The 27,537-nt window shown below is 42.4% G+C and overlaps 1 protein-coding gene across 4 annotated transcripts in view; it reads right to left on the bottom strand.

Annotated features, from left to right (window-relative positions):
* Nucleotides 1-27,537, bottom strand: part of Large1 (LARGE xylosyl- and glucuronyltransferase 1) — a 497,928-nt gene that overhangs the window by 416,583 nt on the left and 53,808 nt on the right. The window contains exon 2 of one of the 4 annotated variants that reach the window (XM_051168560.1): nucleotides 17,027-17,084. The exons of the other annotated variants lie outside the window; for them this stretch is intronic. The gene's annotated coding sequence lies outside the window, so the exon portion shown is untranslated. The remainder of the gene's footprint in view (nucleotides 1-17,026; nucleotides 17,085-27,537) is intronic. 4 annotated transcript variants of the gene reach the window in all.

Genomic DNA, 27,537 nt, shown 5'->3' on the forward strand with positions numbered 1-27,537 from the left:
CTGTTTGGGGAGGCTCTAGAACTTCTGAGAGGTAGGAACAAAGGAAACTGTTTACTGAGATTCTAACACAGCCTTGATACTGGGGGGAGCTCTTCCTGTTCCTGAGTTAGGAGCAAGCCTAGCCACATGCTCCCACCAACCTGGACAGGAACTGGACCGATCAACATGCCTTTCCCACTGCTGAACTGAAAGCCAAAAGAAAACCTTCCTTCTTTACAAATGTGGCTCTGAAGCTCCTGCCCAAAAAGCCTCACTATCTTTTGACTCTGACCAGAGGCTTGTATCACCCTCCCAGAAATGACCACAGCTCCTCTAGAGCAAAGGTGAATGCTAAGCTAGAAAACTAAGAGATGCCTAGAAGAGGCAAAGAGACCTGCCTAAACTAAAGACACTAAAAGACAGAATCAGGACTCAAGCACAAACCACAGATTCCAAAGTAGTGATGAATCATTTCAAAATGTAGCAGTGAATCAGAAATCTTCCAAACAATCTCTAGACCACAAATAATGTCTGAAATATTTAACAACTGCCTACAGGGCTTCAAAGAGAGCCAGCCTCCCTTTACAAAACAAAGTTTGTAAAATCAAACAAGGTTACCATTATCTAAATAAAAATCCCCTTTATACTGTTAAATGGCTTCTCACCATGAAGAAAGTCAGAGCGTTGTACTTGAGGCAGAAAGGAAAAGCCTTCTGACCTATTTTTGTCCTTATAATAATGTAAAGCACCAAATCCTATTTCTTAAGAACCTCCAGTGTGTGCTATTGCACTGGCTGTTCGAAACTCTAAAATGACACCTATTATACAGTTAGAGATTATGATCGTGAGCAGTAAGGCATTTTTAATAAAAAAATTAAAAATAGATTTGCCACAGCATTTTAATGAAACTAGCAGCTCTCCTAGCTTACAGGGAAAATGATATATTTGGAGAGGATTGCTTTATATACTGACCTGAGAAGCACTGATTTTTAAAATGTCAAAAATATTCACCTCTGGAGCAAGTGCACATTGTAGAAACTCACACACACACATACACACACCATGTGCATATACAATTCCCGACTACAGGGATAGTCAGGCAGCACACAGGCTTCCACTAGAACAAATCCCCTGGAACTTTGTATTCTTAGGGGGCAGGGAAGAGCAAATGAAGCCTACCAGATGTGTGACAAGTTTGGAAATGAGTCAGGCCAGTACTCTCCAAAAGAACTTTTGGGCACAATACACAAAATTCCACACTTGTATCATTCACTGCACGTGACCACAGAAACCAAGGAAGCAGATTTTTAATATAATTTCATTTTAATTCCGCTAAAGTAGCCACATGAGGCTAGTGACTACTGAATTGGAAGACAGTCTAGATGTTCACCCTTGAGAGTTCTCCAGTGTGGTGGATCTCTTGCTTTCTATTTTCTATCCCAGCATAGACTGCCACCTACAGTTCTCCAAATAGGCCTGTGCTTGCTACTCTGGGCTCTTGCTGGCCCCTTACAGCCATACTCCTGGTCTCATGCTCTAAACCCAGACAGTCGCCTCTTCTGCTAAGCCTCCCTTAGTTTTTCCCTAGAAACTCCCCACTCGGAGGACCAACTTTCTTCTCCTTCCCCACTGCCTTATGAGCCATAGCAAGCTCCTACCACCTGCAAGGCAGGAGAGTATTGGTATGAGAACATGCATTCTGCAGAAGCTGTCCAGCATCAATCCTGTCTTTGGTATAAACTCAGTACCATCTCCCTAACCTCATACAAGTCATGGGGATCTTCACAAACCCCAGAGCCCCATCTGTAACACATGGTTAATAGGGGATGCTTTCCTTTCTGCTTGTTGTAAACAGTACAGAAATGACAAAACTTGGGCAAATCACTAGCAGAGTGCCTGGCAAGGAGCAAAGACTCAATAAAATTGATCACTTGGTCTTATTTTTCATTACATTATTAGATTGTGCACCTGTAAGTATGGACTAGATCTTTGCCATCCCTGGAACCCACTCCTAACATACAGCAAGTACTCATTAAAGATTAAAGTTATTAATGATGCCTCCAGTGGATGAATGCCAGGTCTGAGCTCAGTTCTAAAGACTCCACTAATGCTGAGCAACCTTACTCTGAAGGCAGGGTTCTAAAGCTAGATGCAGATTTCATCAGTAGTGGGCAGGGGGAGTGAAGTGAGGTCACAAGAACAATACCACTTACGCAGGGCTTACTCAAGCCACACAAAAAGTAGCTGCCACCATCCTCACTGAGGGTCCCACCACTGCCCAACCCTCTCACTTTCAACAGACCAGACCTGTAACAAACAGGTTGCCAGTGGAAACAAGCCTTATCATCATGTAGACTAGGACACAATAAAGTGAATTTAAGGTCAAACATTACTTAAGAGAAAGTAAGAGCACCTTTCCTTATCTTCCTCGGTTACCACAGAACCCCTTCCTTTCCTAGATGGCTACCTGGTTCGGGGGGGGGGGGGGAACTTTCCAACTTACCAGAACATCCTTAAAACCCTGGATTCCCACTGTGCTCTGTTCATGTTCCTGACCCTGAAAGACGGGCTCTCAGGAGGCTCTTCTAGGCTGCTTGGTTTTATTGAAGGCAAATGTGGATGAACAGCAGGTGAAGCAAGCATTAAAAGTGAGTCAGTGTTCAATATACAGCCTCCCAGCCCGTGTGGACTCGCAAGGAGACTGTTCGCTTCCCAAATTTGACATCTTTGGCTGTCTTCTGCTAGAAGTAATCTGGCACAGCTGCAGGGCCAGGAGCTAAAAAAGAGCAAGGTAGGGACTCGGAGGACACAACAAGCACTTCTCAAAAGACTCTCCTCTTGGCACGCTTCAGGCAGAGAAGGAGTTGAGCAGCTCTGGCTACAGGGGAAAGGCAGCCTGGACTGCAGAGCACAGAGAGCCTAAGCAGGAAGCTAAAAGCCAGACAGCATGACTAAGAACAGGGGCCTGCGATAGGCAGTGGCCTCCTAGGTGAATCTGGTTCTCTTCCCTCGCTGGCCTTCCATTTCCTCCCTTATAAAATCAGATGGTAGTGTCTAATTTTTTCTTCCTTCCTTCCTTCCTTCCAAACAGAAAGGAACTTCTTTTTGTTTAAACAAAATCCTAGGGGGCAGTTCTAATGCAGAAAACACAGAGGAGTTCCAGGTGGGACTGTGACATATCTGTGGAATTCTGGGTCCCCAATCCCAGAATTCATGAAGTGCAAGGCGCAATGCTAGGAAGACATGCTATCGCCTAACACCAAGCTTAACCATTTCAGGCTGTTACCTGGGACAGCTTCCCCTTGACTGTTTGCCACAAGTAACCAAGAAAGGGGCTTGTCCTAGTTTACTAAGGCTCTCTTCAGGGACACCAGACCTGCCACAGTGTGCCAAAGCCTCAGCTGCTCTTAATGACCCCTTCATCATGCAAAACCAGTACCATGTGGGAGAAGCTTATTCACCATTTCCAAGTCCTGCTGCCATCTTGATGAGCAGCCTTGCCCCAGCCTCTACTGGACCACAGCTTCTGTGTGATGACCCTGAGGAAATACTTCTCAGATAATTTCACCTCAATAATACTGGTCCCTTATTAATCATGGCTGATTTTCAACCCCAGCTAACCAACTTCCATTGTCCCAGCAAAGCACGAGAGCTCAATCACAACAATACCCTGTTGCCATGACAAATGCCGTGACCAAAATCAACTTTGGCAGGGAAAAGTGTACTTAGCTTATATAGTCCATCATGAATGGAAGCCAGGGCAGAAGCTTGAGGCAGGAACTGAAGCAAAGACCATGGAGGAATACTGCTTTATTGGCTTGCTTTCTAGCTTCTGCTCAGCTGTTTCCTATACAACCCAAAACACCTGCCCAAGGGTGCGCTGCTCACAATGTACTAAGCCCTCCCACAATCATTAATCAAAAAAATGTTCCGATAGACATATCCAGAGGCCAATCTGATGGAGGTGATTCCTTAATTGTGGTTCTGTCGTCTTATCTTCCTGGGTCTGCAAGATCAGCCCCCAGGAAGCTACATTTGAAAATATCACATTAGAAAATTTTATTACAAAAATGTCAACCAGGGACTGGAGAAAATCACAATGGCTCAGTAGTTAACAGCACTTGCTGTTCTTCAAGAGGATCTAGGTTCAATTCCCAGCACCCAATTAGTGGATCACAACCTTCTGTAACTCCAGTTCCAGAGGTTCCAAGGCCCTTTTTAACATCCCACAGGCACTAGACATGCACACTGGTGCAAAGATATATATGCAAGCAAGTCACACATATATGTAAAGTTTTTTTTAATTTAAGTCAAGTGAGAAGAAAAGAAAGGAAGTAGGAACAAAGACGGGAAGAAGTGGAAAGGGGAAGAAATTAAAGGTACTCAGAAGAAGAGAGTTGCTACATATCCTAGGTCGGACATAAACAACAACCAAACCATAACAATTTTTGTTCCATCTTTTCCCTACTCAATCCCCCTACACTTTTCTCTCAAGCATTATTTTGGAACAAATCCTTAACACACTGTAATAGGGGTCATGATCATTTTATGATGTTGATCTTTCAGTCCAAAATTGTGCTTTCACAACCTCACAGAGAAAGAACCATTCTTTTACTCTGACATCACATCAACTCCATCAGTTTCCCTCTTTCAAGGGATGAAATAAAAAAAAAACAAAAAACTGACTTACTGTCTGGAGCTTCCTACCACCTCCACCTCTGTCATTTAGCATGCATCTCTGCCCTCTCTGGTTCCTGAGAGCTGGAAGCTGACTCTAGAGTCTTGATCAAATTCAAGTTCCTTCAAGAGACACAACATCTGGCAGCCAATAATTAGTTTTTCTTTATTAACATGATTATTTTTAACATTCTTACCCATCTTCCAAAATATCTCATGTCTATACAAGTTATGTGTTCTATTTGCAGCCACAGTAAATCAAACTCTGATCACTCAGAAATTTATTTAACAATACAAGGTTACTATTTCAAAAATCAGAATTCCATAACAAGCAGATTCCACAGGGCAACAATGGTAGGAACCTCAATTCATGCTGGGCCTTTAAAACAAAACGTGGCGCTGAAGAGACTGCTCAGTGCGTACGAAAAACCTCTCACAGTACAAGTGTAAGAGCGTGTAAAAGCGTGCCCAGGGTTGCCTGTAACCCCCAGCATGAGGCAGCAGCAGGCGTTTTAATCAGTTTTAAGTTGGAAAACTTAGCAAGCATTTGGAGTAAACAGAACTACTAGGTGCTAATTGAACCAGGAGTCTCATGACATACACTAGGATTCCAGATGGGTGTGCATGTAGTAGAATCTAGTCTCCTAGAAAGTCCCAACTATCTCCCTTCTCGGTTATATGCCAAGAACTTACTGGTTTTATGCCAGGAGAGAGCAAACATTTTCCCCCACCATTTTTCATTTTGTCATTGAGAGGAGGGAAATTCCTGTGGTACATGTATGTGCTGTGAGTGTAGGCGTGAGTGAGCCAGAGAAGGCCTTGGGTGTCTTTCCCTATCAGTCTGCACCTCATTTCCCTGAAACTCTTGTCACTACCCCTAAAGTTCATTGTTTTCACTGAGATAGCTGGCAAGAGTCCCTGGGACCTACCTGTCTCTGCCCTCTCTCCAAACAATGCTGGGGTTACAGGTACTTCGACCATGCCCAGCTTTTCTGTGGGTTCTTGGGATTTGGATTCAGTTCTTCAGGCCGGTATAGCAAGGACTTGTACCCATTAACCTATCTGCTTAAGGAGGAGGAAGAAACCAGAGACCCAGTATGATTGCTTTTTTTTTTTTTTATCTTAACTCATTCTTTCATCAGCTTTTTCCACACCCCTGTCTAAACAGTTTTAGTATAAGCCACAGCCCTTGATCAATACTCAACCCAGTCACTGCTGCCACCCTACTATGCTAATCAGTGGTTATGACCAACAACATGTTTGAATGTACCAGAGGACAGAGGAGAATACTGCCACCCCACATCTTCCTCCTCACCTCCACACAAGCAACTGAATCTTAGTTCTGCTTCATGACTAGGACCTAGCTGCATGAAAAGCAAAGTTGTCCTCTGGCCAATTATCAATTCCATGAGAAAACAAGAAACATGCATGACAAGCATGAAATCAAACAACAGGTTGTTATGTAAGCTTTTTTTTTGGATGAAATGTGTGCTGAAGTGGTTCTGTACTCTGAGAGGTCACAATATTAGCACATGGGTGTTTATCAAGAAAGTCTCCTTGGAAATCCCTACCCAGTGTATTTTAAAGACCCAGTATTTTTCTTTACCATTATTTTCTAATCCCTTACCATATTTACATTGTATGTATATAAGCCTTATAGAAGATTAAGAAGAGGGTTGGGTACGGAATGGTGACTGGATTTTAAACCAGGATGAGAGGCCCAGGGAGATGTTCAAGCAATACTTGCAGTTCTTCAAAGTTTGGATACTGCAGCTATATTACTGTCTTAACTATCACACTCCCTAAGCACTCAAAAAAAAAAAAAAGTTGTTTTCTCTATGATAAATGAAAAGCGGGGAGAAGCCCATCATAATTGGTTTCAACACAAGGGTCCAGCCAACCCTGCCTGCTCTACCTACAGCAAAAAAGGAAAGGGAGCTATTCCTAGAGCCACATAGGTAGAAAGATGACCAACTTCCAGTGTGCAAGAGGTACCCAAACTGCTTGTATACCTACCTTCCTACTCAAGACTCCTCATTCTCAAAGCACAAGTATACACTTAATTACTGGAGTTACAAGCCCCAGAGTATCAGAGGCAGAGGGTGCCTGCTGGTTCTGGGTACTTTAACCCTAAGTAAGCAAAGAACTTTCTGAGACATATTCTGTTCTCTAAATGTGAAGAGCATTTTCACTGCCTCCTATGGATTCCCAAAGGACTGAAAGGCTAACTGGATAAGAAATGTGAATTCCTCTCTCTGAAACCCTAACCTCCTCCTTCCACCTGCTCTTATCACTGAGGCCAGAAGATCTATTACTAATCCATTCTTGGAGGCATCTGGGTTATTACAGAGGAGAAGATGTGTACAAAAGCATCCTTGTATCCTAGCATCCTCAGTTCATATGGATAAGTTACTTAAAATACTATATATGAAGACCAAAGACAGTGTCTGACACTTGAAAGACACTCAACAAATGCTTATGGTGTGGTATTGTTCCTATCATCACCATTGTTGTTATCATCCTCAGAATGTACAATTCCACACAGTGCAGACCCCATAACTGTATTTGGAAGAACAGCCTGGTCAATACACTCCTCTGGAAGACCCTTGACTAGCTAAGTCTATGTTAGAGTGGAGGGAGTCAAGGTAGGCACTGTCAGTGAACAGCTGGCTCCTGAGCTCCTCACCTGATAGGGGACCCGGATAGGGGTCCGGTAGTCTCTGTCCCCTGATCATTCCACCCTTACCTGGGTGTGCCCTTCCACCACACTCCTACTACCAATACACTATACACAGCATAAAGGGGTTTTTTAAATTGCACCACCCAAGCAAGTCTGCTTCTGTTGAGTGATAATGACAACGTTCCTATGGCAACTCTGGATTCTGGAATTTGGGTTTACGATAAAGAGAGAATATTGAATACCTGAATTTTGGACAAATGCTTTAAAATTGTATGTGATTTACTTTTCACTATTACAGCAAAGCCTGAGCCTTCTATAGTGCATGACTACGCAAGGATGTTCTCATACTAGTCAACTATGAGATAATGAGAGAGATTCTTTTCTCTGTTTTCAAGAAATTAAAAACCTATGAATGCCATTAAGAGTTCATGTTCAGGGCTACAGAGATGGCTCAAAGGTTAAGAGCACTATTTGTTCTCCCAGAGGTCCTGAGTACAATTTCCAGCAACCACATGGTGGCTTAAAACCATCTATAATGTGATCTAATGCCCTCTTCTGGGGTGCATGTGTACATTTATTATGTATACATAATAAATAAATAAAACCTAAAAAACAGATAAATAAAATAGTTAATATCCAGTCAACCAGGACAAGACCTGGTCTTGATTCTCAAATCAGTAGTCCTCAAGACTGCCACCACATCCTGCAATGGCACTTCTTGTCTCTGTAATGCCAATCTACTTCTTCCCCCTTCTCTTTTTTAAAAATATTATATATATATATATGAGTACTTTGTGTACATATACATCTGCACACCAGAAGATGGCATCAGACAGGTATGAGCTGCCATGAGGGTGCTGGGAAATGAACCAGGACCCTCAGACGAACAAAGAGTGCTCTTAACCACTGAGCTATTTCTCCAATCCCTCATCCGTACTATTGCTCACACAGAAACACATATAGCCTTGATTCTTGCCTTTGTAACTCTTAACACATCTTGGTTTGCTTCAACAAGCATTGAAAATATATATATATATTTGACTTAGAACTCCAATGAAACTGTGCACTCTTTAAAATATGATTTGAGCTAAACATTTTAATATATCCTTGGGCTTCCTGCTAATTGACAATTATCTTAGTTCACTGAATTGATGAGATTTAGAGTCTGAGCTTCAGACCAGGGAGACAATACAGCTGGCAAGGTATCTGCCTGAGTTCAATACCCAGGACCTAAGTCATAAACCAGTTGTGGAGGCACAGGCATTGAATTTCAGTCCTGAAAGATATCTAAAGCTTGCTAGGTAACCAGGCTACCTACTCTAATTGGCAAGTTTCAGGCTTGTGAGAGACTGCCTCAAAAACCAAGGCATGCGCACACACACAAACACACACACACACGCACGCATGCATGCATGCACACACACATACACATAAACAATTACACACGGGGGTTGGGGGTGGTCTAAGCTTTGAAGACAGAGAGATGGGCTTGAATCCCGGCTTTTATGGTTTTTTTTGTTTTTGTTTTTGTTTTTTGTTTTTTTTTTTTTTTTTTTTTTTGCTTTTATGTTCTTTAGCTATGCTTTTTAGCCAAGTTTTTTGTTGTGGTTTGGTTTGGTTTTTCCAGACGGGGTTTCTCTTTGTAACCCTAGCTGTCTTGGACCTTGATCTGGAGACTAGGATGGCCTCAAACTCACAGAGATCTGCCTGCCTCTGCCTGAGTGCTGAGATTAAAGTCGTGGCCACCACCACCCAGCTCAGCTAAGTTTTTAGCTAAGTTCTTTACCCTGTGTCTTCATTTCTTTATATGTTTAATGAAATAACAGCACTTACAGGATTAAGAAGGGAATTAATCAAATCTTAAGTGATAAAATACTCATCTCTTGGAAACTATGTTGTTTTCATCATTAAGAGTATTTATCAATATTATTAGTCATCATCATTAGCAGTATGTCATTTTCATCATTAATATTATTTATCAATATTATTATTCATCATCATTAGAGTTCACAGTTAATAAAACTGAAGCTCAAGGTTCATGGTCTTCTACTCAGTGTAAAACCAAATTCAAGCACTGCAGCAAAAGAAGGAATTTCAAGACAACACCTCTTTTTCTCCTGTAGTCCTTACTAGGTATAACACACAAGAAGTACCTAGAGAAATTTTGGAAAAACTTAACATGAAACCCTAAGGAAAGTGAGTAAGCCATCTGGCCAACCCTCTCACACCTGGACCCAAAGGATAAGACAATTCATCCCTATCATTCAACACATAGAATGACACTACTCATACCTACAGTGGTAGCATCTACGTTTTACCACCATGGATAATACCCCAGGGTCCAACAAAATTGGGTCCCCTAATTTATTGCAAACAGAATCACACACGTGTCAGGGAGAGGGTAGTCAATGTTGACTATGCTTAAGACTGCTCCGGATTGGGTGCTTTCAGAAAACCAGAGTTCCAAGAACTGTAAACAGAGAAAATGAACTCTGGAGAAGTGAAGAACTTATCCAATACCATAAAATCCAATGAAAACAGTGGGTGGGACCTCACGGGCTCTCTAGATCTCCTGCTACAAGCTGCTTTCTCTAGAAAAAACAGGACTCAACATCAAGCTTGGGCAGGACCAATCTAGAAAAACTCTCAGATGCAGGGATCGAAGTGGAAGTTCAGCTTCTGTGTTTTCCATTCCTTTCTTTACTACTGTCAGCTCAGGAAAGCATTCATGATTTCACCCTATATACTGAGTGTTATGATGCAGTTCAGTCATTATCCTGAATAAAAAAAGAAGCATAAGGCTCTAGGTGTTTAAGAACTTCATTCAACACCATGTGTTGTCAAACCCAAGCGGGAGAATTACACAGCTCTGTTATACAAAACACCATGCACCACTTTGGTACTCACAGGTGTAGGGGTGTGACTGTGTGCATGTGGGCTTGTGTAGTGTGTATGTGTGTGTGTGTGTGTGTGTGTGTGTGTGTGTGTGTGTGTGTGTAAAACACTTTGAAGCATTTTTGGTAACACTTTTATCACAGAATTGTGAGGCTGAAATAAGAATGCCTACATATGCCCAAGAACAATGAAAATTATCAGTGCCTTTCCCACTATGTTAAATTGGAAAGAACCTGTTACCAGGCATATACACGCACAGAAAGGAACTTGTATCCTCAAAATCAGCCTTGTGGCAGACATAAGACTAGATGGATGGATGGAGGATGGATGGATGGATGGATGGATGGATGGATGGATGGATGGATGGCAGGTAGATGGATGGATGGATTCAAGCCTTTGCTTCTTTTCTTTGTTATAGAGATTCTGGGCATCCCCCAACAAATCCTTTCAGTTCAACCATGGACAAGAAGAGACAAGTGTGAAAGTGAAACTACCCTCAACAGGTCCTAGCAAGCAACCTCCGAGTGTGCAGAAACGCCCATCCCTCCCCACTTCAGCCCCCATCATGGCCCAGCTACCCAGACTGGCCTCTTCCTTGAATACTTCTTTTGCATAGTGAACAAAACCCAAGACTACAAAGCTGGGTGATTCGACAGCCTACCAAGGTATGCTGAAATTATCCAAAAACATCCATATGTATCAAACTAAATAAATAAAATAAAAATATCATATTTAAGCAGTTAACAATTCCACAAAGCCAGTTCTGATTAATCTAATTATTAATGTGCTTTTTAAAGACACATCTTGCTCTGGGCACAAAAGACACAGTGACAGGGGATTATTCAGGATGCCTTGTTAAATATAATGCAATCTCTAAGATAAAAATGACTATTAATTATTTTAGCAGTTGACTGCAAAAAATAAATAATTAATTAATTTCCTGGGAGTTTCCCTTTTTGTAGCTCCAGGTTGAATTTTCTCTATCCTCTATCATTAGCCCCTTCTATCACAAACTCTATTTCCTAAAAAAAAAAATACAAAGTAAATCCCTGCAATGTTCTAATCAAACCCCCTTGCTCTCTTGAATGGCAACCTTTACAAAAAAAGAGGCCACTTGATAAATTCAAGAAAAGCAAAAATAAAACGTAATGAAAAATATAGTCACATAATCAAGGCTAATTACAAAGGAAGAGCTTTTCTCCATCAAGTTTTTTTTTTTTTTTTAAAGCTGTACTTCTGGACTGAATACAATAGTAAAGCATCATCTTTGAGGAGACAGTGTTACTTATAAAACCAAAGACAGTAGCTTTAGAAAGTCACTCAGAAATTAACTGGTGACATATTTAAAATAAACAGGATGAGCAAACCAGATCTAAGACTCTGGAGAAGGCAACATAGAGTACCACACTAAATCAAGAAGCACTGTATCTTCTACAAGCTTATGGCTACTCCAACTGCTCCTGGTATTACAGAAGCAGAGAGGTGGGACCCCAGCAGACATTCTGTGAAGAGGGTGATTTCCAGCCAAAGATCCTCAGAGATTCTTTCTAACAAAAAGACCTGGGAGGATGGGTATATTAGGGTACTGAGAAAATCATTTCCTGGCAACACCCTAACCTGTCAGACACAGAAATAGACAAGAGACTTCAAAGCCCAGAGAGACCACACTGCCCTTCACCTGTAAAGTATACAAGATCGTGATAGAGCCTTCCTTTCAGAACATACATGCTAAGCCCCAACAAATAAGTTGGTATTAAATCCAGTCTCAGGGGCAGGGCTCAGCCTTATGCCTTTGGGAAAAACCCTAAGTTGCAAACTGGTGATGTCAACTTGACTCCCCCGAAGGCCAAAAGAATTAGCAAAGATTTACCTTTAGTGATTCCAGAAGACTAGCATGTGGGTCAGCAGAGTGAAGAAGACCTTCCCTCAGGGTAGGCAGCATACCCAATCATTTCAGGATAGATGCAACAAAAACCTGGAAGGAGGGGGAATGACTTCTGGCTCATTTTTCTGGATGTATTTTGACAGCCCTTGGACACCAGGATTTGATGTCTTTAGACTCAAGGACTTGTACCAAGGCCTCTTGAGCCCTGAGGCTCCCAGGTACTGGACTTAGTCAAGCAACCAACTTCCCAGGACCCCCAGCTTGCACAAGATAACCACTGTAGTACCATGCACTCTCTGTAAGTCTAGAGCTACTTGCCCAGTAAGTTGCCTTTTACAGATAAACACTACACTAATTTCATTCTCTAGAGAACCATGACCTTGAGAGCCAGAACATCTTTAAAAGCCAATTCCTGAGAACCATATTCACACCAGCATGTCATGTTTTAAGGTAGACCAAGGAGATCCCTCCCTTAGTTATTCAGTGACTATTTGGTGCATTCCCACCTTGGTATATACAACTGTGAATAAGGCAAAAATACATATCCCGTTGCTCATTTTTTTGCTCACTGAATCCTTGTAAGAACAAATACAATGAAGCATTGTAGCCATCCTGCTCCTTGATGACAGGAACCGGAAGTACATAAAAGGCTAAGACACATCAAATGAGTCAAGGCTGAGCACAGCATGCTGAGAAGCAACTTCACATCATCACAACAGTACTGCTTGCCAAGCCTGGGCGTCGGGGTGGGGCGCATCAGCTTGCACGAGGACCAAAGGAGGAGAGTATAAAAGAAATGATCTCCACCTTTAGGAACGGGGTAGGGGACATTCGCAACCAAAGGAAGCCAGATTCACATAAAAAACACTTCAGAATTTTCTAAATACAGAGACTGACTAGAGAGTAGAAGTGGGTATACCTCCCAGGTGCACAAACGATTTTGGAAATGTTTACTTCCTAGAAAGCTACACACTCCTCCAGAAAAAGAGACACAACTGCTTCCAATGGAATGAGCTGGGAGACAGGCCTAAGGAGCTATCTCCCTTTTGGGAACCTAAGAGGGTCTAAACTAAAAGGCTGAGAAAAAGCTTGGTGATCTGATCTCCTTGATGCTAAGGAGTAGCTAACAGAATATTCTATTAGATGTCAGCAAACAGTACATACACAGAACAAAACAAAAATCCCTCAGAACTACACATTGAACCCATGTCCAGGTCCCTGTAAAGAAGCCACTCACGGGAGGAGCAGAACAGAGAAGTGAGCCTACAACAGGCTGGCATTTCTACTTTTAGCCCGTAAAAGAAAGCAAGCACTCTCACATAGCCAAACAATGGTGATTTGCAAAGGTTTCTGTGTAGATTTCAGAAAACAGATCTGAGAACACTTCACACTTAACCTGGCACACCGAAGGCTGCAGAAACAGCAAATTATGTCACAATTTGCTTTTGGCATTTTTCTTGCTTTTCTGGTATTAAAGATCAAACCCAGGGCCTTGGGGATGTTCTCTTCGGCCCTTTAGGTCTTTCATGTGGGTGCACACACATATAGGTGCTTGCGCATGGAGGCAGATTTGGATGCCCAGTGTCTTCCTCCATCTCTCTCCAACATACTTCTTGAGGCAAGGTATCTCACTGAGCCCAGAACTCACTAACGGGCTGACCAGGAAGCTCTAGGTAGCCATCTGTCTCTGGATCACCCAGTACAAAGGTACACCCCTCCATGCCCATCTTCTATGTACATGTTGGTGCTCCTCTACCCTCCTGCTTGCACATGGCCAGTATTGTATTGACTGAGCCATCTCCCCAGCCTCTGAATTTGTTTCCTTAATGCATTGTTTTTTAAAAAATGTAAAAATTATTTTTAAAAGGGAGGGTGACAAGGTTCCTTTAAGATTATCTGTCAGATGAGCCCCTATGCCACTATCTTTCTGTATTCCTTCTACCCACCATTTTTTGTTTTGCCAAGAGCAAGCAGAAAAAAGCTGAAGTCACATCTTAGTCAAGTTCAGAGGACAGAGTACAGAGGCCTCTGGGAGCTCTGTGCCTGGCTCACACATGCCCTTTTACTATAGGCTGGCTGCCAAAAACAGCATGATCTCCTCAAGGGCAGTGGAAAATCCATTATGAACTTTGTTACTCAGATAGCAAGAAGACCCCAAAAGTCTAGAATTCAAAAAATGTAAGCAATAACTATCCCCACCAGACACACAGTTGCAAGAAATGTAGTCAGGAGCATGGGAAGCTGAATTTAACGTGAATCCGGGTGAAAGGGAGAAAGAAATGCTTACTTAAGTCTTTCCCGGAGTGATTTAGTGGTAAGTGTCAGCCATTAGGACTCAGGGCTCTCCCACACAAGGCACTTATTTTAAATAGAAATTGATAATCGACTGGATCAGAAGGCAAATCCGGGCAATCACACGGTAGATCTCACCTTTGCTGCTGTAAACCACTTCACTGCACAAGGGCAGCATCTACTTGTCAGATCCTGGGCTTGAGGAAGCATGCCAGCTTCCAGAAAGTTCTCTTTGGGAACTCACACCTAGACCTGTGCCTCAATACTGATGCTGGGTGACTGTGCTTGCTGCTTTGAAAACAGTGCCTTTGGCGGCTACAGGAACCAGGCCACTGAAAGGACCTTTGGCTGGTAAGGAAAACATGCTTTGGAAAAATAGTGGGCACGAAACACAAAACAAGCAAAAGGCTTTTACTTTACCTGCTGTTGCATCTAACACTACAAAGTGACTCCCCAGAAGGCTCTGGAAGATGTGTTGGTGGGAAGCAGAACTGCAAGGCTCAAAGGGTTCATATTCGCCTCAAGCTTCAAAGGAGCTACTTCTGCATTCCTGACCTTGGGCGGCTCAGGCAGGCCTAGGCTCCTAAAGCATCTCAAACTTTCAGGCCTGGGAGATTGAAAGGATCTCAAACCTTCTTCATTCTGCAGGTGGCAAACTGAGCTCTAGTGAGGCAGGGCTAGAATTCAGTTTTTATAATACCATAGGTTAGGTATGGAATATAACCAATGGCCCATGAGTTAGAACTGTGACCTCCAGACTGCAGGTACTGGCAGAAGAGGATGGAACCTTTAGGATTTAGGCCCTAATAGAATAAAGTTAGTTCATCTGACACATAACCTTGAGGCTGTGATGTTGAGGCTAAGGCCTTTCATGTCTCTTGTTTTTTACTTCGAACTGCCATGAGGTACAGTAATTCCACCCTGGATTCCTACTATAACGTGCTACAGGAGCGCGGACAAAAAGCAACAGGCTAACTGACCATGAGCTTTTCCACATCATAAGGTGGTTGGTTGTCTTAGATATTTTGTTACAGTGGTGGAAAGCTAAAAAACAGAAACACCATGTGCTATAAGCACTGAACCATACACACACTGACAAGTACAGGGGATGCACACACATAACAGAAAGCCCTGGAAAAGCCCAAGAGAAAAGACACAGGCCGTTGAGTATAAAGAAGATCCTGTAAGATCTTTAACCAACATTTCTAGAATTCCTTCAATGGACTCTTTACAAAGTATCATCCTTGGTGCTGGGGAGATGGCTCAAGTGAGTGGTTAAGAGCTCCTGCTGCTCTCTCAAAGAAGCCAGTTTCAATTCTTAGCACCCACATTAAGCCGCACACAACCACCTACAGCTCCAGCTCCAGGGGATCTGACACTTTCTTCTGGTCGCTGAACACACTTACATGCATGTAATTTACATATATACACTCAAACACACACATCCCTGTAATTGAAGTTTTGGTTCCCTTAAATTAAAAAAAAAAACAACTCATGATATATTATGTAAACAAGGTTTTTTAATCCCAAGGATGTTGTTGGGGCTTTAATTGGTTCACAGTCCATAATTGTCTCATGTGATCTTTACCCACCACTGTAAGTTTATTTCTGAGGACTCTGGGGGATATAAACACAAGAACTCAGAGAAACAAAGTGTGGCAGCTTTGAGGAGACAGACACAGAGAGAGTTCCGAGAGGAACACTTGGAGGACGGTGCTCCCAGAGACATAGAGTTGCTTCAATCAACCCTAAACAGCCAGGAAAAGTAAAATGATCTATACTCCTCTCTCCACTAACATTCTCTCTTAGTAGGATTAAAGGGTTGGTAGAGGGGAGGTAGAGGCTTAAATACCGCAAATAAAATAACCTTAAAAACTAGCATCAGCACACACATACACAAAAGTATCATCTCTTGTATATCAAATTTGTTCTTGACTGTGGTGGTCTGGATGAAAATAGTCCCATAGGCTCATAGGGAGTGGCACTACTGGGAGCTGTGGCCTTGCTGTAGTAAATGGGGCATGACTGGAGGAAGTGTGTCACAAGGTCTTTAAGATGTAAAATTCTCAAGCTAGGTTTAGTGTAACATTCACTCCTGACTGTCTGCTGATCCAGATGTAGAACTCTCAGCTACATCTCCAGCAAAAAGTCTGAGTGCTACCATGCTTCCCACCATGAGGATAATGGACTAAAACCATGAACTGTAAGCCACCCCCACCTAAATGTTTTCCTTTATAAGAGTTCCCTTGGGCATGGTGTTTCCTCAGAGCAATAAAATCCAAACTAAGACACTGACTCTTAGAACTAGGAGAACCTTCAAATTAAATAAGTCAAATGTCGAGCAGACTAGAGTTGCACACCAACTTTGTCTATACTCATTTGTAAACTACACAAAATGCAGGCAGAAGATGGAAACCACCATCCTGACTGGTTCATCAAGGACACACAAATCAATCCATGAAGAGAAAACAAATATACTACCTATATTATGCTTATAACAGAATTAATTCAGGCTTTAAAAGAATTGAAGTCTTGTCACACGATACCATACGGATGAAGCTACACAACATTATACTAAGTGAAATCAGCCAATTACCAAAGGACAAATATTAACTGACCTCATTCATATGTGGTACTTCCAGGAGTCAATTCACAGGGAATGGTAGTTGCCAGAGGCTGCGGAAAAGGGAGAATGTTTAATGGGCATGGCATTTCAATTTTGCAAGATCAAAAGAGTTCTTGAAATTGGGTGCACAGCAGTGTGAATTACTTAACACTTCTTAGCTGTACGATTAAAAATGATTAAGATGGCATATTCTTTATTATGTGTAAATTTTATGAATTTTAGAAAACATTTTAAGCCAACACAATGATAACTAACCTCAGAGCTTAAAAAACGATTGTTATGATAATGTACATGACTCAGATAAATGTCTGCTTCCCTCAATGTCTCACTGTCTCCATCTTCAGGCTAAGAAGTAAGGCTGGGGAGAGGGCTGAGAAACATCTCAATAGTAAGGAGCAGTGGCTGTTCTTGCATATAACCTGGGTTTGGTTCCCAGCATTCATGTGGCAACCCATAGCCATCAGTGTCTTCAGTTCCTAACCCTCTTCTGGCCTCGACCAGCAACAGACACACATGTGGTAGACATATATGCAGATAAAACACTCTCTCTTTCTCTCTCTCTCTCTCTCTCTCTCTCTCTCTCTCTCTCTCTCTCTCTCTCTCTCTCTCTCTCTCTCTCTCTCTCTCACACACACACACACACACACACACGCATCTTTTAGAAGTTAAAAAAGGGAGAAGGAAGGGGTTATTATGCTGAGACCCAGAGACATGCAGCTCCTAAAACACAATTCTATAAGTCATGAAGCTCTGAGTCCCAATGTCCTAATCCTAAACCAACTGATGGACTGGTGAACAAGAGCCACTTAACTTCCCTGTATTAAGTATCCTGAGCTGTTCAGTGGACAACAGAACCCCAAACATCAGAGGTTGCTATTTGCAAGACAGCTGTGTGAGATGAAGGAGTTCAATAAACATCTAGATTACCAACCCACTGCTCTAGCTGCCTCCAACAGCTGGAATGGTTCGTCCTTCTTTCCAGAACCCTGGATACTCACAAGCCGTATCAGACAACAGCTCTCACAGGTCTGCTGCACAGTAACCATGTGCACAACCAACACCCACAGACACTCTGCAAGGACTCAGGGTGTGAGGTCCATGCTTACAGATGCTCTGGAGACTTCATCTTAGAAGCTGAAGATAAGGCTTCTTAGCCTCCCAACAGTATCTCCCCAGGATCAATGACCTGATACACCTCTCCTATGCCTTCCTCTCACACAATCCTCATTCCCTTCTGCACATGAGGAAAGGTGAGGAAGCACAGACCCCTCCTGGTATTACTGTCACTTAAATCTGCAAAGAGAAAAAACAACTCTGTCACCTTTGTAGTATTGCATAGGGCCCGTGACTGGGCCAAGGATGCCAATCTCCCCCATCATCCAAGCAGCTAAAAGGGACCAAGGCCTGCAAGCTGTTTTCATTCTCCTATGTCCACCCTTCACATACCTCTACACACACACACACACACACACACACATACACACACACACACACGGAATCAGCTACAGTGAATGAGAGCATACTGCCACAGAACACATCTAATCTAGGTACACCAGCTGTGTAACCTCAAGCCTCTCTCATTTGCAGAATGTTCAGCCAGTCTAGATCTAGATTCTCAGATCCTTCTCCTGAACACCTATTCCAGCACCCAAGTTCATGCATGAGCCAATAAATGTTTTAACTGCTCCAACCCTTAAACCAGAATTAGACACATGGGTCCTCCCTAATTGAAAAGGCAATGAAACAGTAACATGACTATAATAACACAGGAGCAATCTATTTCCACATAGTCAAGTCCTCTGACCTCTATGAATTCAAACTGAGTGGAAGAGAAGGGACACACACACACACACACACACACACACACACACACACTCCTGAGACAATGTCACTGGGAGGACACAAGAAAGAACATGTAACATGATACAAAACAAAGGAAGACTCTCTTCCCTATGCCTAGGAACAAGCTGGGAAGACACATGCCATCTATGAGGAAAGACCCTCCAACCACATCAAGAATAACCCCAGGGCATCCCTAGGGAAGGGGGTTTACAATATCTCCTGAGCAGTGGCCTGAGAAAGCTCAGTCCTTCAGCAATACAACGTTATGTTTTCTTCTTCTTTTTCCATTATTGAAATGGGGATCCTCTTGCTTAGCTGTATCATAGCCCTTCCTGAAACAGTAACTGCCACAGGAGCCATGAGAGAAGATGCTGAATACCAGGAAAGGCAGTATCAGACCAGAGGCCAACTATCAGCTAAATTTCACAGTTTCAGTGGCCACATGGTGTTATGCCTGCACTTCTTGTTACAAGGCAGAAGCTTTATTTCATTAATATAGTAACTCTACTAATGAATAAAGACCAGTGCATGCTCAAAATTAGCAAAAGCAAAAACACTCACAATGTTATTGATGAACAATGTTCCTCTTATAGCAAATATGTACTGAAAGTCCCATGGATGTACTGCTTACCATATGCCAATATGCCAGAAAGTTCCTGACTGATCTTTTTAATCGTTATTATACCACAAGAGGGAAGGAGGGAGGGAGAATGAGGAGGAAAGAGAATGTGTGTGTGTGTGTGTGTGTGTGTGTGTGTGTGTGTGTGTGTGTGTGTGTGTGTTTAAGGCTGAATCCGGGATCTTATGCTACTAGGCAAGTATCTCCACTGATCTCAATCCTTAACCCTTGATTTTCTTTTTAATTTTGTTTTGCTTGCTATGTAGTCTAGGCTGGCCGCGAACTCATCATTTTGTTGTAGGAGTTTTAATATTTAATATTTATTCACATAATTATTAAGACATGTAAAAGGAATTAATTATTTTATTAATAGCTAATGGTGGTTATTAATAGGGTGGCAGTTATTCTTTAACCAGCTATTTAAATAAAAGACACAGAAACCTGTCAGATTTATTACTATAACCTTAAATCTCTAGAGCTTGGCAAATATTAACCCTTTAAGGTACCTTGTATACTTCCCAGCCAAAATTCCCATAAATACTTGCACATGTTCCATTTGGGCTACTTTCGCTCCATCATGCCAGTCCTCAGTGCAAACTGCTGTAGGCCTTGTGTCCTAATTACCTCTTGGTAACCAGCTCCCTTAGCTTTGCCTCCCTCTCTTCTGCCCAGCCCATGCCGTAGCCAATTTTATTAGCCAATCAGAGATAATTTGGGAGGCAAGGTTCACACAACAAGTCATTTCAGATACATGAAAATTTGTGCATAGGTCAGTAATGATCTTGGGGGACAAGCAATGACCATTTGAAGATCTAGTAGGTGCAGAGCAACCCAAAGATCATCCTGCTGCCTATCCCTCTCATTCTAAGATTACAAGTGAGCATCACCATGCTCGGTAGGATATAATCATCACCAACATCATCTCATTATTATTGTTAGTTTATAGAAGATAAATGTGAGACACATCAGTCAATGAACTTGCCCAAACATGGGAGCATGTTTCAAAAAGCAGGTACCTCCACACACTTCTTTTTTGTCTCAGGAATATATTTACTGCTCCATCCTTTCCATAAGGCACAGTGACAACAGGAACACTGGTATAGACATATTAGAGATCAGTCCCACTCACCCACCTCACTGCTGCTTAATTTTTTTTTAATTTTTTATTATTAATTTATTCTTGTTACATCTCAAAGGTTATCCCATCCCTTGTGTCCTCCCATTCCTCACTCCCTCCCCTTTTCCCATTATTCCCCTGCCCTATGACTGTTCCTGAGGGGTATTACCTCCCCCTGTATATGCTCATAGGGTATCAAGTCTCTTCTTGGTAACCTGCTGTCCTTCCTATGAGTGCCACCAGGTCTCCCCCTCCGGGGACATGGTCAAATGTGAGGCACCAGAGTACGTGAGAAAGTCATATCCCACTCTCCACTCAAGTGTGGAGACTGTTCTGACCATTGGCTAGATCTGGGTAGGGGTGTAAAGTTTACTGCCTGTATTGCCTTGGCTGGTGCCATAGTTTGAGCGGAACTCCTGGGCCAAATCTGCCTATCATAATCTTCTACTTGTAGGTTTCTAGGACCCTCTGGATGCTTCTATTTTGACATTCTCCCATGCTTCTTTCATCTAGAGTCCCAATAGGACGTCCTCCCCTCTGTCCCAGTTTCCTGGTAAGTGAAGGCTTTCGTGGGACATGCCCCTTGAGCTAGTATACAGATATAAGTGAGTCTATACCATTTGAGTCTTTCTGCTTCTGGGTAAACTCACTCATGATCATTTCTAGCTCAATCCATTTATCCACAAATTTCCGGAATTCCTTGTTTTTAATAGCTGAGTAGTATTCCATACTGTATATGTACCACAGTTTCTTTATTCACTCTTCTGCTGAGGGACACTTAGGCTGTTTCCATGATCTGGTTATTATGAATAAAGCTGCTATGAACATGGTTGAGCAAATTTTCTTGTTGTGTGCTGGAGCATCTTCTGGGTATATTCCAAGAAGTGGAATAGCTGGGTCTTGAAGAAGCCCTATTCCCATTTTTCTGAGATAGCACCAGATAGATTTCCAAAGTGGCTGTACTAGTTTGCATTCCCACCAGCAATGAAGGAGTGTTCCTCTCTCCCCACATCCTTGCCAGCATGTGGTGTCGCTTGAGTTTTTGATCTTAGCCATTCTGATGAGTGTAAGGTGGAATCTCAGAGTTGTTTTGATTTGCATTTCCCTGATGACTAAGGAGGTTGAGCATTTCTTTAAGTGTTTCTCAGCCATTTGATATTCCTCTGTTGAGGATTCTCTGTTTAGTTCCAAGCCCCATTTCTCAATTGGGGTATTTGGTTTGGTGGTGTTTAGCTTCTTGAGTTCGTTATATATTTTGGATATTAGACATTTCTCAGATGTAGGGATGGTGAAGATCTTTTCCCAGTCTGTAGGCTGTCGCTTTGTTCTCTTGACAGTGTCTCCAGCCTTACAGAAGCTTCTCAGCCTCATGAGGTCCTATTTATTAATGGTTGACATTAAGGCCTGGGCTGTTGGTGTTCTGTTCAGGAAGTTGTCTCCTGTGCCAATATGTTCCAGGCTCTTCCCCACTTTTTCTTCTAAGTGACTTAGTGTCTCTGGTTTTATGTTGAGATCTTTAATCCACTTGGATTTGAGTTTTGTGCAAGGTGACAAATATGGGTCCAGTTGCATTTTTTTACACATAGACATCCAGTTAGACCAGCACCATTTGTTGAAGATGCTATCCTTTTTCTATTGAATGGATTTGGCTTCTTTGTCGAAAATCAAGTGACCATATGTGTGTGGATTCATATCTGGGTCTTCGATTCGATTCCACTGATCAACCAGTCTGTTGCTGTGCCAGTACCAAGCTGTTTTAATTACTACTGCTTTATAGTACAGTTTGAGATCAGGTATGGAGATTCCTCCAGAGCACCTTTTATTGTACAAGATTGTTTTAGGTATTCTGGGTTTTATGTTTTTCCATATGAAGTTCAGAATTGAACTTTCAATGTCTTTAAAAAAAATTGTGTCGGTATTTTGATAGGGATTGCATTGACTCTGTAGATTGCTTTTGGTAGGATGGCCATTTTTACTATGTTAATTCTCCCGATCCATGAGCAAGGAAGATCATTCCATCTTCTCAGGTCATCTTCAATCTCTTTCTTCAGAGTTTTGAAATTTTTTTCAAACAAGTTCCTCACTTGCTTAGTTAGAGTAACTCCTAGATATTTTATATTGCTTGTGGCTAATGTGAAGGGTGTAGGTTTCCTAATTTTTTCCTCTGCAAGCTTGTCATTTGTGTATAGGAAGGCTACAGACTTTTTTGAGTTAATTTTATATCCAGCTAATTTGGTGAAGGTATTTATCAGCTGTAGGAGTTCTCTGGTGGAATTTTGAGGGTCACCTATGTACACTATCATATCATTTGCAAATAGGGATAATTTGACTTCCTCCTTTCCCATTTGGATACCCTTGATCTCCTTTTGTTGTCTTATTGCTCTGGCTAGAACTTTGAGTACTATATTGAAGAGATATGGAGAGAGTGGGCAGCCTTGCCTTGTTACCGATTTCAGAGGAATTTCCTTGAGTATCTCACCATTTACTTTGATTTTGGCTATTGGCTTGCTGTATATAGCCTTTATTATGTTGAGGAAAGTGCCTTGTATCCCCGATCTCTCTAAAACTTTAAACACGAACGGGTGTTGGATTTTATCAAATGCTTTCTCTGCATCTAAAGAGATGATCATGTGGTTTTTTATTTTCAGTTTGTTTATATGGTGGATTACATTGATGGATTTCCATATATTAAACCATCCCTGCATGCCTGGAATGAAGCCTACTTGGTCATGATGAATGATATCTTTGATGTGTTCTTGTATTCGGTTTGCAAGTATTTTATTTAGTATTTTTGCATCGATGTTCATAAGAGAAATTGGTCTGAAATTCTCTTTCTTTGTTGAGTCTTTGTGAGGTTTAGGTATCAATGTGACTATGGCCTCATAGAATGAATCTGGTAATATTCCATCCATTTCTATCTTTTGGAGTAGCTTGAAGAGTATCGGTATTAGCTCGCCCTTGAAGGTCTGGTAGAATTCTGCACTGAAACCATCTGGCCCTGGGCTTTTTTTTTTTTTTTTTTTTTTTTGGGTTGGGAGACTATCGATGATTGCGTCTATTTCTGTAGGGGAAATGAGACTATTTAGCTTGCTTATCTGTTCTTCACTCCACTTTAGCAAGTGAAATTGATCAAGAAAATCGTCCATTTCCCTTAGATTTTCAAATTTTGTGCCATATATGCCTTCAAAGTAGGATCTTATGATTCTTTGTATTTCTTCAGTGTCTATTGTTATGTCTCCCTTTTCGTTTCTGATTTTGTTGATTTCAATACTGTCTCTCTGCCTTTTAGTAAGTTTGGCTAATGGTCTGTCTATCTTGTTGATTTTCTCAAAGAACCAGCTCTTGGTTTTGTTGATTCTTTGGACTGTTTTCATAGTTTCTAATTTGTTAATTTCAGCCCTGAGTTTGATTATTTCCAGACGTCTACTCCTTTTGGGTGTTTCTGCTTTTTTTTCTAGAGCTTCCAGTTGTATTGTTAAGATGCTTATGTGCGATGTTTCCAATTTCTTTTTAAAGGCACTTAGTGCTATGAATTTTCCTCTTAGCACTGCTTTCAATGTATCCCACAAATTTGGGTACATTGTTCCTTCATTTTCACTGAATTTCAGAAACTCCTGATTTCTTTCTTTATTTCTTCCCTGACCCAAGTGTCATTTAGCAGAGAGTTGTTTAGTTTCCACGTACATGTAGGCTTTTTGTTATTTCTGTTGTTCTTGAATTGCAGCCTAAGAGCATGGTGATCTGATAGGATACAAGGTATTACTTCAATCCTCTTGTATCTATTGAGGCTTGCTTTGTGACCTACGATGTGATCAATTTTGGAGAAGGTTCCATGGGGTGCAGAGAAAAAGGTATATTCTTTCTTGTTTGGGTGAAAGGTTCTATAGGTATCTGTTAGATCCATTTGACCCATGGCATTGGTTAATGATGTTATTTCTCGGCTTGGTTTCTGTTTCAATGACTTATCCTTCAGTGAGAGTGGGGTGTTGAAGTCCCCCACTATTATTGTGCGGGGATTGATGGGTGGCTTAAGCTTTTTTTTCGCAGATCTTTTACAAATGTGGGTGCCCTTGTATTGGGAGCATAGATGTTCAGAATTGTGATGTCATCTTGGTTGACTTTACCTTTGATGAGTATGAAGTGTCCTTCCTCATCCCTTTTGATCAATTTTGGTTGAAAGTCTATTTTGTTCGATACTAAAATGGCTACGCCTGCTTGCTTCTTGTGACTATTTGATTGGAATATTTTTTTCCAACCTTTTACCCTGAGGTAATGCCTATCATTATGGGTGAGATGTGTTTCTTGAATGCAGAAGAATGTTGGATCTTGTTTATGCACCCATTCAGTTAGTCTGTGTCTTTTTATTGGAGAATTGAGACCACTGATGTTGAGAGATATTAATGACCATTGACTGTTAGGAGTCTTAATTTTGATGTTGTTTCCAGTCGAGCGTTTGTGTAGTTGTGCTTTTGCCATGGAATAGTTATATATTTCCTGAGTAGTTTTGGTTGAAGCTTGACCCTTTGGGATGGAGTTTTCCTTCTAGTACCTTCTGTAAAGCTGGATTTGTGGATAGGTACTATTTGAATTTGTTTTTGTCATGGAATATTTTGTTTTCTCCATCAATGGTTATTGATAGTTTTGCTGGGTAAAGTAGTCTGGCCTGGCAGCTGTGGTCTCTTAGGGTTTGCAGGATCTCTGTCCAGGCCCTTCTGGCTTTTATGGTCTCTGCTGAGAAGTCGGGTGTAATTCTGAGAGGTTTGCCATTAAATGTTATTTGGTCCTTTTCCCTTGCAGCTTTTAATATTTTTTCTTTGTTCTGTATGTTTTGTGTTTTCATTATTATGTGACAGGCAGTTTTTCTTTTCTGGTCAATTCTATTTGGTGTTCTGTAGGCCTCTTGTATGTGTATAGGCATATCTTTCTTTAGATTGGGAAAATTTTCTTCTATGATTTTATTGAGAATAGTTTCTGGGCCTTGGAGACTGATATCTTCTCTTTCTTCAATGCCTATTATCCTCAAATTTCTTCTTTTCATGGTGTCCTTAATTTCTTGGATGTTTTGTGTCAGAAGTTTTCCAGATTTCGCATTTTCCTTAATGGTTGCTTCAAGATCTGTGATTGTATCTTCTAGACCTGAGATTCGCTCTTCCATCTCTTGGATTCTGTTAGAAATCTCACCTCTGTGTTGCTTGCCTTTTTCTCTGAGGTCTCACGTTCTTGTTTTTCTTCTGTTTGTGTGTTTATCATTGAATCCATTTTCATCTTCAGATCTTGAACTGATTTTCTGATTTCTTTCATCTGGTTGTTTGCATTTTCCTGCAATTTTTCTAGTTCCACTCTGTGTTTCTTTTATGTCTCTCACCTGTTTGGCTGCGTCCTCCTGTATTTGATTACGAATTTTATTTGTTCCCTCCATTAATATCCTCATTACTAAGGATTTGAGGTCATTTTCTTGTATTTCCGTTATATTTGAGTTCTCTGGGTTGTTTTCTTTGCGATAGCTGGAAACTGGAGACGCCATGTTGTTTTGGGGTTTTTTGCATATGCTTTTACGCTGTCCTTTAGACATCTTGGTGTCTTTGTTTTTGTTAGGTAGCTTCCAGAGTTGGATGGAGGGAGTCTGATGATAGATTCACTTGTTTTCTCACGATTTCCGTAGGCTGGAAGCTCTGATACTTCACTGGTGTGGATGGCAGGAGGTTAGCCCTGTCATTTTGGTCTCTCACAGCCAGTGATCCTCACCTCACCTGTGCTGTGGGTCCTGCAATCGTTCTGGGTCTCTGAATGATCGTTGGGTCAGGCCAAGGTATCCACGGCCTTCTGGGTTCCCTGCCAAGTCCAGCCAGGGACACTGGGCCCGAACCACGCGCCGAGCTCAACTAGATTCTCAGGGCCTGCACTGTCTGCCAAGCTCAGCTAGGGACTCTGGGCACAAAATGCACACAGGGTCCAGCCAGAATTTTGGGGGGGGCTGGGACTGCCCACCAAGCTCAGCTAGGGGCTTTTGGCCCAAAGTGTGTGCTGTGGTCAGTTATTAACTCAGGGCCTGAACTCAGCCAAGAATTCTGGATTCAAACTGCACACTGTGTCCAACCAGAGTCTTAGAGCCGGGACTGTGCCAAAAGCTCCGCTAGAGTCTCTGGGCCCAATCTGTCTGCCAAGCACACTTAGGGACTCAGGCCCCAAACTGCACGCCAAGCTCCACCCGAGTCTCCGGGGCGGAATTGTGCACCGAGCTCAGCCAAGGATTCTGGACTCACACTGCACGCTGAATTCAGCCCGGGACTCCGGGCCTATACTGCGTGGATAGGCCAGCCAGAGTCTTGGAGCCGCCAAGCCTGTGCGCACAGCTCAACTAGAGTCTCTGGGCCCAATCTGCCTGGCAAGTCCAGCTAGGGCCTCTGGGCTGAATCTGCGTGCTGACCTCAGCCTGTGTTAGCACCCCCGAACTGCCCGCTGAGCTGTGCTAGTGTATTGGGCAGAACTGCTCGTTGATGTGAGCTAGTGCCTCTGGTGGAGCTGAGTGTTCAGTCCAGCCTGCATCACAGCTGGAGGACTGCGGCTGCACTGAGCTGGTGCCTACGGTGGAATTGAGCGCTCCGCCCAGCCTGCGTCACAGGAGGAGAACTGCGGCTGCGCTGAGCTGGTGCCTAGGGTGGGATTGAGCGCTCCGACCAGCCTGCATCACAGCAGAAGAACTGCGGCTGCGCTGAGCTGGTGCCTAGGGTGGAACTGAGCACTCCACCCAGCCTGTGTCACAGCAGGGGAGCTGTGGCTGAGTTGAGCTAGTGCCTAGGGCAGAATTGCTTGTTGCGCTGACACAGCGTCTCCATGGCACTACGCACTGAGCTGAACCCAGGACTCTGGGGCTGAACTGTCCGCCAAGTCCAGTTTGGGTCACAAGGCACCATGCAGCCCAAAT

Source organism: Acomys russatus, chromosome 26, assembly GCF_903995435.1.
Source record: "Acomys russatus chromosome 26, mAcoRus1.1, whole genome shotgun sequence".
Classification (NCBI taxonomy): domain Eukaryota; kingdom Metazoa; phylum Chordata; class Mammalia; order Rodentia; family Muridae; genus Acomys; species Acomys russatus.